Consider the following 12,725-nt stretch of genomic DNA (forward strand, 5'->3'; position numbering starts at 1 on the left):
GTGATCAGATTTTGTGTCATCAGAACTAGTTTGAAACCAGTCATGGTCCAATAGACAACTTACAAAAGCGTGATGTGGAAACTTGAAGCCTCCAGTGCATGTAGAGCACTGTGACATGGGCTTTTTTTATGAAGTAGGGGACATCTTTTGTCCAGCAGTTGAACTTTTGAAATTATTAAATATATTTTTATATTCATATATACTGGACTTTTCAGTGAGGGAGAAGGAACAAACACATCAGACACAAATTATTATTCAAAGCAGAGTATTTATATGTCTTAAAACATGTCTGGAGGAGACCTTTAACTTCAGAATAACCAGTGCACCACTTAACAGATGCAGTAAGTCCCCTTCCAGTACACCTGCATGACCGAGCATGCCACCATTCAGTACACCAGCTACTGTACTTACGCCAATGGTAACCACACACCAGCCATACTGACTGATTTATCATTTAGCAGGCGAGTCAAACAGTTAATTAGAGACTTCATCAGTCAGCAGTGAGGGTGCTGCTAAGTTTGTCAGGCTGCCAATTCATCACTCAGACAAACATACAGGCAGCAGAAAAATATTATAAAATAACAACCTCCTCATGTTCATGTTCATATACTAACCCTGTTGGTAAACTTCAAGTACCACTGTTCCTCTCTGTCATGACTTTAAAGACTGTTAGCTCTTCCTATATTAAATTATTTTTCAGCGTTTTTGATTGAATGCAGCTGCAATTTGGGCACAGATGATTTGAGCCGTCAACATGAGGCAAAAATAGAGCCCTGCTGTCTCATGTTGCTTTGAAAACTCACGCTTTAGAGCACTATAATTGCCAGACTTCTTTTTCAAACTGTCAAAACCGGTGATTTACTGTAGCTGCTTCAGAGTCTTTTTCCATGAGGTGTTTCAAGCATCTGTCATCTGTTGAAGCATCTAGTCATTTCATCACTCAGCCAGTCCACAAGGGAAGGGTTTCATTCCTAAATTTGATATCTGTTTGAAAACTGCAATATCTCCCTTTACAAAATGACTCCTGGAATGGGTAATATTTATATTGAATGTCTTAAGGATAAAATATTCACATTTAACAGAATATAATCTTCATGCTCTTTGGAAGTATTTAACATGTGGTCACAATGTGCGTGCAAAACACATGTACAGCGTGTTCAAGTGAAACCCTTCACACTGACTGACTCAGTCCGTGTTTTCCATCTCCCAGTCCTCACCCCTCAGGGACAGCAGCTGGCAGGCCGCCCTGTGTTTTTGTCTCAGACACGCTATGCCTGTCTGCCACTCGCGGTTCCTCTCGCTGCAGTCCCGGGCCTCAGCCAATCACGGTGCGTCTCAGGTCGCCACAGAGGCCAGACAGGGCGGTGTCCGCTCTGAGTGCATGAGACGGAGTGGAAGAGGAGCTCACGTGAGACCTGTTTATTTGTCAGAGGAGAGATAGAGAGAGTGAAAGAAAAAGGAAAATGAGACTAGAGAGAGAGAGAGAGAGAGAGAGAAAGCATGCCTGTGAAATGAAGTTGCGAAAATTTGAGTTGGCGGGAAAGCAGGAAGGGAAGGGAGGGGAGTTTCAGGGAGGGGAGTAAAGGGAGCGGGAGGGAAGCAACACAGAACATCGGACTCTGCATTTATGTTATAGATATTTCCACTCATCAGCTCTTAGTCATTGCTGTGGCTCACAAGCTGCACACATGACCAATTACTTTACCCAACCAGGGACTTTATTTGATTATATTGGTTGGCCTCTCTCACTTTTAAGGAAAATCTGGTGGCTCGATCACATTATTCCGTATTCAAAGGTAAAGCAGTTGTACCTTTTTGAGGAGGAGAGGGAGAAAGAGACAAGCAAAGTAACATTTAGCAATAAGCACTGTTATGTCTCATTGTGATTGCTCCTCTCAGGACAATCTCCAGCCATGAATGTTAAGACCTCTGTACCTGATCAAAGTTTCAGAATATGACATGAAAGTCATAGAAGTTTAGAGCAAGAAAGATGTTTTTTATGATTGTTTGGCTGGGCTGTCACTTTTCTGAACCTTTAAGAGGTATTTTTTCCATCAAATGTTGATCTCAAATGGTTTTAAAGATTTCACAATTTGCTGTACATTTTATATGTGACTTACTGCCAGGGCCCCAAACTAGGAAACTCAAGTGCTAACTCCCGTCCTCTTTCCAATACACACTCAGTGTACATGTTTTTTAGATTATTCATTTTTAATCCTACTACACCATGTTTAAAGTTGTATTAAATGATTTTTTTGGCCACATGGGGGCAGAGCAACAAGCTGTAAACACTGACATATAATCAAAGCGGTTATGGCTAACATGTTGGCAAGCAATTGCCTTATTACACATCCAGCAGACACAAAGCAACTTAAGTGTGTTACTGGACACCAAAGGAAAGCACATACTTTTAATTCTGTTTCGGTCTCCGCCATCTCCTGAGGGAAATATCTGGCTGTTTAGCTGCGAAATGCTCTACTGTGTCACCACAACCCCTCTCACATACAGTCATTTAATCCATTATCAATATAAAAATATTGATTAGTGCAAGTTTGAGAACACTTATCAGTACATTTCTTTTAAGTATACAGTAAATTCAAGTTAGCATACTATAGTTTTGGTAAGGAAAGGACTACAATAGCTTATTCTCCTTGACACATTATGAAACCCATTTGTATGCTTTCTCTTTGTGGAAAAAAACAAATTTCCTTCTTATGTTTCAGTTTCTGTTTTTGTTGTCTTGTGCACAGCCTTGTGATGCTGGTCACTGTAAATTTCACTGTGGTGAGCAATTTGACCATCAGAAATCCTTGAATCCTGTGAGTGAACTGGCAGTGTCTTGCTCTGGGATGCATACAGTAAAAAACACATGCATGACGTATTGATACATATACATGATGATACATATCCTGTTCTGTTGCATGCTCTACAGTGACCTGTGGCTGTCTCTGTAACCACATTATGATATTTTGTATTCAGTGTATGTTTAGGTGATTTAAGTTGCCTGTTGTTCGGTTCTGAGGCTTGATCTTCCGCCAGCAGTTCCCGTTTTGTTTTCCATTTGTGGCTATCTCTGTCAGTGTACGCCTCTTAAAAACCACATGAAGGAGGAGGAGCACACGTCAACCTTTTTGAATAAGTCATGATCTGACAGTCACATTAGTAATGCTGAAAAAATGTCTTTGTGAATGACTCTTAATTTCCTGCAGAATTGAAAAAAGACAAAAAAAGTCAAAAATATGTCTTTCTTACAAACCTCATGCCAGAAAATGTCCAAACAGCCAGTGCAATCCAGCAAACAAATCGAAGAGGCAGAAAACCGATTTTCATTGAAAAATAATAGCTTGCCAAGTTCCACACTGCTGTTATAAATCAGCCTCAGCGTACATGTCATGTGTGGATAATATCCCAACTGTCTTCACAGCAGCTCGCCCCTGTTTTCTTTGCTCAGAGTCTTGGTCAGCCTCCAACTAAAGCACAGGCCTTTTCTTACTGGCTCCCCTCACATTTCCATCACTATCACTTCGCCATACGGATCTGCTGTGGGCCTCATTTCTCGCTGTCCTCTCAAAGAGGTCAGAACGTGGTCATAATAATCCAAAAATGCGGGTTCAAATGGAGGCAAGTCATCTAAATATTGTAAAAACAAATGAGAAAATACAGTCTCTTTTGATAAGAAATTGACCAGCTGAGCTTTATTTTTGATGTTGTTCCTTTCATTTAATAAAGTAGTCAAACTCCATTGATGATTACATCAGCTTGTTCTGTAATTGGCATTACTTCACTTGCTTTGAAGGTTTCCTTAAGCCAACATAGAGTGGATTCACAGAGGGAAAAAAAAAAAAGTTAATTTCTTCACCCATGGGTGACCCCCGTCTGATGGCTTTTCCATGTTTAGCCTTTAATATATAGAATAGATCACTTCCAGCTTATTGTTGCTTCTGTAGAAATCCAGACATGAAGGCATCGGTACAACTGTTTCCATTGATTTCCATTGATTTAATCAACCATCAGTGCTGGTTAAAACCTAATCTATTCAAGTGCCTCTGCATTGACCTAATAGACTATTAAACGCTTAGTTTTTGATTTACTATCTAACATACTCATTTATACCATTAACTTTCATCATTTTTCTTTCTTCCTTTTGAAAACTGTAATGTGCCTTGACTACAACAACAGTAGAAAGTGTCCTCAGGATTTTTAAAGGGCCAACAACTAAGATTTTAAATCACCATCATATATGCAGGAGTTTTATACGTTTGTTAATCAATGCCAACGCCTCAGCCATTATTTTTCCAGGTGCTGCTATTTGCGACTTTCAAAAATCTACTGGTGCAGCCTGTACTCTACCGTATTTTGGAACAAAATAGTCCCACCCACTAGGGGTGTGATCTGGCACTCATCCAATCGATTGGCCAGGCAAGACATTAACAGTAAAGGTCTTTTCAGACGGTAAGCGACACTCTGGATCCACAGGGTCTCACTGCACTCCTCATGTGAATTGACAGGCAGGCAAGTGCTCCGTGAGTAAACGCTAGGTGCTCTATGTGTAGTAATCATGGAAATGGCTTCTGTGCACTACTGTATCCCTGCTGGTACAACAATATTTTCTTTATAGGCTATAGCAACATATTAAAATATATGTTTTAGAAATAAGAAATCTATAACATAACTACTAACTTTCAAATTAGTACAGTTAGTAAGTTTACTAGTGAGTTGAGTTGAGTTGAGTGCACTAGCTAGTTCTCTGTGAGTAGGCCTAGTGTTTAGTGGACCGGCATCGAAGAGTACTGCTCCAGCTGTGTCAAGTTAGATTATTTTTAATGAACAAGAGAAAGCAGTGAAGGTCATTGTGGGTACATCCTATCCTAACTGCTAGACAGGAGCATGGTGAATATCACCATCTGATGAGGGACCTTAGGGCTGATCCTGTCAGGTTCAAAGTTTACTGATTTGCACTGTGCATCGCAATGAAATAAATTCAAGACAATTCAATTCTGAATAGGGGGAGTAAAATAAAATGTTACAGATAAAGGTAATAGACAATGGTTTAAAGTAACAGGTACCATACTTAAGTACAATTTTGAGGTTTTTGTACGTATACTATTCCCATTTTCTGCTACTTTTTACTTTTACTTCATTACACTTCAGAGGGAAAAATAGTACTTTTTACTCCACTACATTTATTTAATGCATACTTACTTGCTACTTTGAATATTAGAATTTTACATGTAAACATATGATGAAATCATAAAATATGCTCAATTTTAGAATAACTATCCAACAGTATATAAAGTAGTCATAATGAGACCAGCATGCATCAGTAATAATAATGTGATAGTATGATATATAATCTATAATACTGATAGCAGCCATTCAGCTGCATAATGATTACTTTTACTTTTGATACCCAAAGTACATTTAGCTGATAATAGTTCTAAACTTTTACTGACAATTTTACTTGAAATGAAGTAGTTTTACATTGTGGTATTACAACTTTTAGTTAAATTAAGGATCTGGACATCAGTAATGGACAAGAATGGATGTGTTATATAACTGTGGGTACCATAACATTACATTTCTTCAGCATGTGCTTTGGCCTTTTAACTGCAGTAAAGACCAGCTAACCACTTTGCTACCGTGTCTCAGCAGCTACTGTGAAAACAGATCTTTATCTGTTATATCACGACAGTAATATTACCAAATATGTGAAGCTAGTGTGAAAATATCGCCTGAGGTCCTCTGACATTTAACTTACAGCATCACCATAACGACAAACAAACAAAACTCCGTCTGTGGGCACATCCATGTGACTCCAGCATTCTTCTGCAGTGATGACTATGTCAGGTTTTGACGTTCACCTGCTGATGTTTATTTACAGACACTGCACATGACAGGTTTTTCAGTATTGTGGGTGGAAGATATGAAAAGAGAACTCTGCTTACCAATTTATCTTAACACTTTAACACAGACATAACACAACTGATTCAGATCACTTTATCTGAGTTATGTCTCGCAAAACAACAGATTAAAGCCATTCCACTGCATGATATTGTCTTGTCAAACAAGATTCATGTTGTACTTATTTTGCAAGGATAGATAAGTACAGCAGGAATGTTGTTTGACAAGACAACAGGTGTTATATGCAGTGTGTGTGTGTGAGTGTGGGTGTGTGAACATCAGAAGACAAACAACGCATCTAACATATGTTTAATCCCATAATTGCCTCTTATAGGATGTTTGCCCACACAGTCTTTAAAATGTAGCCATTTTCCCCCACTTTTGGCCTCTTCACAGAGCGTGCAGCCAGTGTTGGAAAAGCCTTCAAATGGAATTATATTAACCACCTGTTCCTGATCCAGAGGCATTAATGGACGAGTGGAAGTCGCGTGTGCTGCCTGCGGTTCAGACATGGTAAAGAAATAGACAAGGAGACATACACCACTCTCCTCAGGCACATGAAACAGAGACGGGTCTAGGCACGACAGAGAGAGGGTAGAGGGGGGAGGATGTGTGTTGGTGACAGGGGTTAAGAAAAGGCAGGCATATAGAAAAAAGTATAGCTGATGAAAGATGGAGTGAGGGAGGAAGGCTTGTCATCAGTTGCCTGGGGATTAAAGTTGTTTACCATACAAGACCTCTGTACAGCTGAGAAGTATTGATTATCAATGGTTAAAAAAGCAATAAAAAGGATGAAACTCCTCAGCAAAGTAATTGTCATTTCTGTCTTCTATTTTATCTTTTTTTTTTTTTTTTTAAACTTTTGCACCTTTTCTTCCAGTCGACAACTTCACAAGAACTTTTTTATGCGCAACTTTTATAGCTTGTATGCAATCAATTCAGCCATTGTAGTCACTTAAAGTCAAAACTGCATCAGAAAAATGCCTTGTGATTGTAAATGCACAGTAGTAAGAGCTAGAAAGAGACACAGATAATGACTGAGAGGCAATGACTCCGATGTAGATGGTCAGAATTACAGCAGCATTAAGTGTAACTACCTCAATATGTTCCTTATACTTTTCATCCTCTGTTCCTTTCCCTCCCTTCCTCCTCTCATCACATCTAAAGCCACAGACAGTGAGCACCAGCCGGCTGGCAGGATTGGTTATCCAGCTCATTTGGAAAGCTTGAGAGTAACTTCAGGTAAATGTATTCTGCAAAGATCAATTTAAGTGTGGTCAGTTTCTTCCTCTCCTTCCATTTCCCCACGTCTGTGCTTTCTTTGTGTCCTGAGTGAGAAATAATTGAATTTTAAAATGTCCAGCTTGAAGATGGAATATGTAGAGCATGTACAAAGCTGTAGGTGTTGGATCTGTGCTGCAGTTTTGATGGAGCAGCATGCTCAGTAGCTTGAGTTCTTAGCCAAAGATTAGCTGCAAGCTAAGGTGGCAGACCGAATAATGGCCTAATTGAAAGAATGAGGCTGTAACTATTTTTCTTCCTCATTATTAACACAAGCCATAAAAAGAAAATTTGTAAGTGTGTCTCTTAATTCTTTCTGAGTTCCCTACCTTCTTTTAGGCACTCACTACTGGGCCCATTGGTTCCTACTGATGATCTTTTTAACATGGATCACAAATATATACATCGATTTTTAAAAAAGGTTAAGTAAGTCACAGCTGGGCTCTGTAGTTTCTATCAAACATCACTCAAATAACAGTAAATAGTGTATTTGTTGGACTATTTTCAGTGGTGGATGAATACACATTTGATGCTCCGGTGATTTCTTACAGCAGCAGGACACAGTATGCAGGGTTGACTCAAAATAAAGTAGAGTGCCAATGTTCATCATAAGGAAGGAACATGTCACCCAGTGAACCAGTGTGGCTCACAGATGTGTTTTTAATTGTTTTAGGACAATAATGGAGCATAGGCTATAAAAAAATAATGGATGTAGACTCTGTGACATCACCCATTGGTTTGTGGACTTGCATTTTGAAGCCTCAAGTTGGGCATTTTGACCGTCACCATTTTTGGAGCCATAAAGTGACCATATTTGGCTGAGAGGGTGGAGCTGACTCTAATGCTAGCTGCTAGCTTGGTTAGCACTGTGCATTTAGTCTACAGTTAATTGTGATAATGCTAATGCTAATTTTTGCTTGTGAAAAACAGGCTTAAAACCATTAAAACAAAATGTGCTTACCAGATAAACCGAACATCTGAATCTTCAGAGGGTCTTTTAGTACAACCAAATGCTGAACAAGACTTTTTAGGTGAACAAACAAACACACTGAAATAGCGACGTCTAAGGCTACACCTATACTCTGTGAATCTGGGGTTATGCCATGGATGTATAATAAGAGCTGGATAGGGTGCCACCAGTCAGCCTTGCAGTCAGTTTTTCCCAGTGGCCACTCACGGTATTGCAGCAAAATTTCCCCATAGACCACCATTGTAAAAGAAATGTCTGTAAAACTGTTGACAGGATACCTTGAACAGCAAACAACGTCAATTATGACTCTTTCTATTATGAACTTTTGATCCATGGAGGTTTTATGTTTAATAAAAGCGATTTAAAAATCTGTGACGTCATCACAATGTAAAGTTTATGGGCCGAGCGGGAACTCGCGGGCGGGGCCAGTGGGGGAAACACTACTGCGCAAATTCAGTTGGCCGCACAATGCGGAAGCAAACCCGGAAACTAGAAACTGTTTTTGGCATATGTGCCAGCGGAGCAATTCCTGTGGGACTGAATGGACACCATTTTTAGTCTGGTATCCAGCTCTTATAATATGTCATGTTTACCTTACCTAACCAACGTTGTTGCTGTGGTAGCAACCTGTCAGTCACAATGTAGCCATGCCCTAAAGCATACCCTGCTTTATTGTCAAATTTAAATGGGACCATAATTTACAAAATGAACATCATGCTGTATCGAACACGACTTGAAACTAGCGATTGAGATCATAAACTCATTAGGAAACTGTTTACTGAGGTAATAAATCACGTGAGAGGTAGGGTCATTTTCTCATAGACTTTTATACAGTCAGACTTCTTTTTGGAGCCAGGGGAGTTGCCCCCTAATGGCCAGGGGGCCTTAGAGAGAATGCAGGTTTAAGGCACTTCTGCATTGGCTTCACTTTCAGACCCAGAGCTAGCCACTTGTAATGGAGCTCTGTGGCACAGATGAATGAGCTATATCACCACACTCATCCTTTAATCTTAGTTGACACACATATAGAATATTTATATAAATAGACAAATTACAGGACCATTCTGGTGTTTTTACATGTTTTACTACAGTGACTAAAAATCCTGTAGGAACAGGAATCCTGTAGGAATCCTGTAGGATTGTTTTCCTATTTTCCAGACTGTTCTGTTCTCTTGTACTTCAGCATCAATGTTGCAACAAGAGATAAAAATCTCTCCTCTCCTAGTCATCGGGCTTTCTCATCCCTGTTTATTTGATTTTTGATCAAATAACAGGACCAAGGCTCTTGGTGAAGCCTTCTGGCACTCCACCCTGTAGATTATAAGGTCAAAGAGCCAGTGATGGTTAACAAGACTAATGACCGGGCATGCCCACAGTGGTTTCATCTGGACTGAAAAATAAACATTCAAAAGATTTCATTCTATTGCAAGTAAGTTATGTCTCTTTAAAAACTTTGTTAGTGTGGCTCTTTTCTTTATCTATATAGTCCGTGTGGCTATCGCTGCCCACTTCTTCCTTATTTTATGCAAAACAAACCACTGTTGCACCATGTCTTTTCCAGGAGAGACCAACCTGACACCAGCAATTTAAAACTGAAAAATTAGAACGTTTCATAATACGGGCTAAGGTAGAATTATTGAAGCTTCAAATTATGAGCAAAGATAAAGGATGAATTCAAAGAGGAGTGTTTGCTTTACCTGATGACCTTAGCACAATATGGAAGGCATTAGGCAAAGAGGACATAGATGTGGGACATGTGTGTGTGTGTGTGTGTGTGTGTGTTTATGACTGCACATCAGCAGTGTTTGCTCCCGTTTCTTTCCTTAAGCCAAGTTTCGATGACATCATTTATCAAACAGAACTCTTGCTTGCTGAGACTGCAGGACTCAGACACACAAAGTCTTATGCTTGGTTTGTTTTTCACCCGCTGCTCTGTATTTGCGAGAAGATGAGTTCACTCTCGGTCTTCAGCTGAATGCTGCAGGCTACAGACTGTAGACTTATGACTTGCCCATGTGTATGTGTGTGCATGTGTGTTTCTTTCAGCAATGTTGCAGTGAACTATGTTCACGGATCACTGGGACTCTCGCAGTAAACAACTTCTGGTACAAATTTAAATGATTTATTTGTACATTTTTGTTCATTTTTTTAAGCAATTTTTTTTTTACCTTTACAATACAATCCTAAGTACAGTCTACTTTAAGGAGTCATATGTTCTATGGGACAAGATTTATGATTTAATAATGATAATAAACAACAGTTGATAAATTCATAAAAACATGTAACAAATGTAAATAAAAAGTATGGAAACATACTATATTTTGTAAATCATGCTCTTCAAAAATGTATTTTTGACCACAAATAAATGTCATCCAGTGTGAATAATTGTCTGATAATCTTTCATACTGTATACACCACAGTTAAATTATGTTCAATTTAAAGACACAAAGTACAGTTAAGGACAACGATCACACTGCACCATGGGAGTGTTGCTGCACTTCTCACGTTTTCACAGCTGCAGGCAGCATCAGAGGGTGTGAAAACGGTACAATTAGCAAGAATTATCTACCAAATCATCAGTGGGTGTGTTAAGGGCTGGTAACAGTCCTGGCCAATCATATTGGCTCCTCTGATCCCCTTGAACAGCAGAGCTCTCCCCACCCTGAAAGTGTGGTAATGAAAAGAATCAGAGGGAGCTTCTCCTGGGACGACACTTGTGCAGAGTTACACATGTAAATGTCAAATTATTTTGCTTTATGTTTTCTCATTTGTCATATTTGTGGATTTTGAAAGTCCAGGATGTCATGTTTTCCACTAGTAAAGATGCTGCACTTTAGTGCTCCATACAATAACCACATATGTTATAAATGAACAGTTTATACAATGAAAATAATTCAAATTAAAATGTGGTGCAGTGTTTTGCAGATTGTTTTTCTTGAACAACTTTTTAAATTTCAATGATCTCTTTAAGCCTCTGCGTGGCTGCATAATGATCCATCCTTTTGACAATCCACAAATAATTGTAGAAATTCTTGCAACAATATGAAATTAACCAAGATGGTTATCTTAACAGCCCTCCGCTCTACTACATCATGCTGTTCCTCCCACTGCTGTGCCTAGTGACTCACCACATTACCAAAGAAGCACAGAAAAAAGTTGCACTTTGCGCTATACACCTGCATGAAAATAAACCCTAAATGATTACTTATTAAACTTATGTGCAAATAAACATGAGTGTTTATCTTCAGACCTCCTCAGGGGTAACAAGGTAGGAAAACCCACAGTGGTGGAAATGCGTACGATGCACTTTTTTTTCACCTTTCTCAGCTCAGCTTTTGATTACAATGTAAACATGAATTACTGCACATTTGTGTATTTTGCAACATGAACCACCTCATCAAAAGACCAGTGCCACAAATCACTTGTACGAAATTTCATGTGGAGCATTTCCCAAACTAATTTCAGTATCAAAACAGTTGGAAGCACAGCAGTGAAACTCTTTATAAGACTTTATAGAATTTCCTCTTTTTGTTTACCTACATCCAGAGTGCAGCAGGTGTTGGGCAGCAGTGCTGGCCCCCCTGGCTGCAGAACACAGAGTGTGAAGTGTGAACTCTGCTCTCCTGGGAAAGCCTGCTGCATATTCGTGGGGCTTGTGTGAGGCTCTGAGCCCGTGTGTGTGTGTGCAACCTGTCATCGGCGTTGATGAGTGATTGAGTACATAAGCCTGCTCGCACGCCACATCTCAAACAAGCCTGTGTGTATGCGTGTGTGCGTGTGTGAGACGTCATTCATTCTGATTGAGTAACTCTGGTAGAAAGCAAACCGTGCAGCCCTGCTCACACCCTATTGAGCTGTCACGGTGCGACCATTGAACTTACTCTATAATCCTTACCATAATGGGCGTCTTTTTTACAGTAATTTGTGTGCTGCTGACACACTCACAGGCACACACACATACACACCCGCCACACACACAGAGTAATCAAACAGCATAATGACGCATAATGTAAACATACACACACACACTCTAACACACGTACACATCCTCTGCATACAAACACCAACGTGCACACAATGCCATCCACGAAATATCCCCACGTGTGCTGTTCTTTTCTGCGACCTCAGCTGTGAGTTCATTCTTCCCTCGCACATATGGAGCCCTGGCACAGTCTCAGCTCTCGGCTGCTGCCCTGCTACTATCAGCACATTTTTAATTGCCTGGCTTTAGAATATAATAGCGTCTGTGATGACAGCACGCTTGTTTATTTTTATAGCCAGGACTGTATAAGGTATATATATGATATTTTTCTCCCTAGCACTTTTACTTTTAGCCGTGCGCAAACAAAGTATAGCAAGCGAGGAGTCCTCTTGCCCCAGGATGTGCTTTTAGGACGGAAAGTGTCTTTGACGATCTTCGTTTAGTGGCATACCTGACCTCCGATCACAGATGCAATTTCAGTGAATAAGTGAATAAAGTTTAATGTCCTCTCACTGTCTGCTGCCACTGGGTTTTCAGGTTCCTGTTTGGCTTGAATAAACAATACACCACAATATTGTGAATATTACCATG

General features: G+C 39.7%; 1 long non-coding RNA gene across 1 annotated transcript; it reads right to left on the reverse strand.

The window, feature by feature from the left end:
* Window positions 1–248: 248 nt before the first annotated feature.
* LOC122975178 lies at window positions 249–6,566 on the reverse strand. Its single transcript, XR_006400584.1, has 2 exons — window positions 6,348–6,566; window positions 249–1,415 (listed from the first exon to the last, which is right to left on the reverse strand). It is a non-coding gene; the product is annotated as an uncharacterized LOC122975178 (long non-coding RNA).
* Window positions 6,567–12,725: the final 6,159 nt, after the last annotated feature.

This window comes from Thunnus albacares, chromosome 23 (genome assembly GCF_914725855.1).
Source record: "Thunnus albacares chromosome 23, fThuAlb1.1, whole genome shotgun sequence".
NCBI classification, from domain to species: domain Eukaryota; kingdom Metazoa; phylum Chordata; class Actinopteri; order Scombriformes; family Scombridae; genus Thunnus; species Thunnus albacares.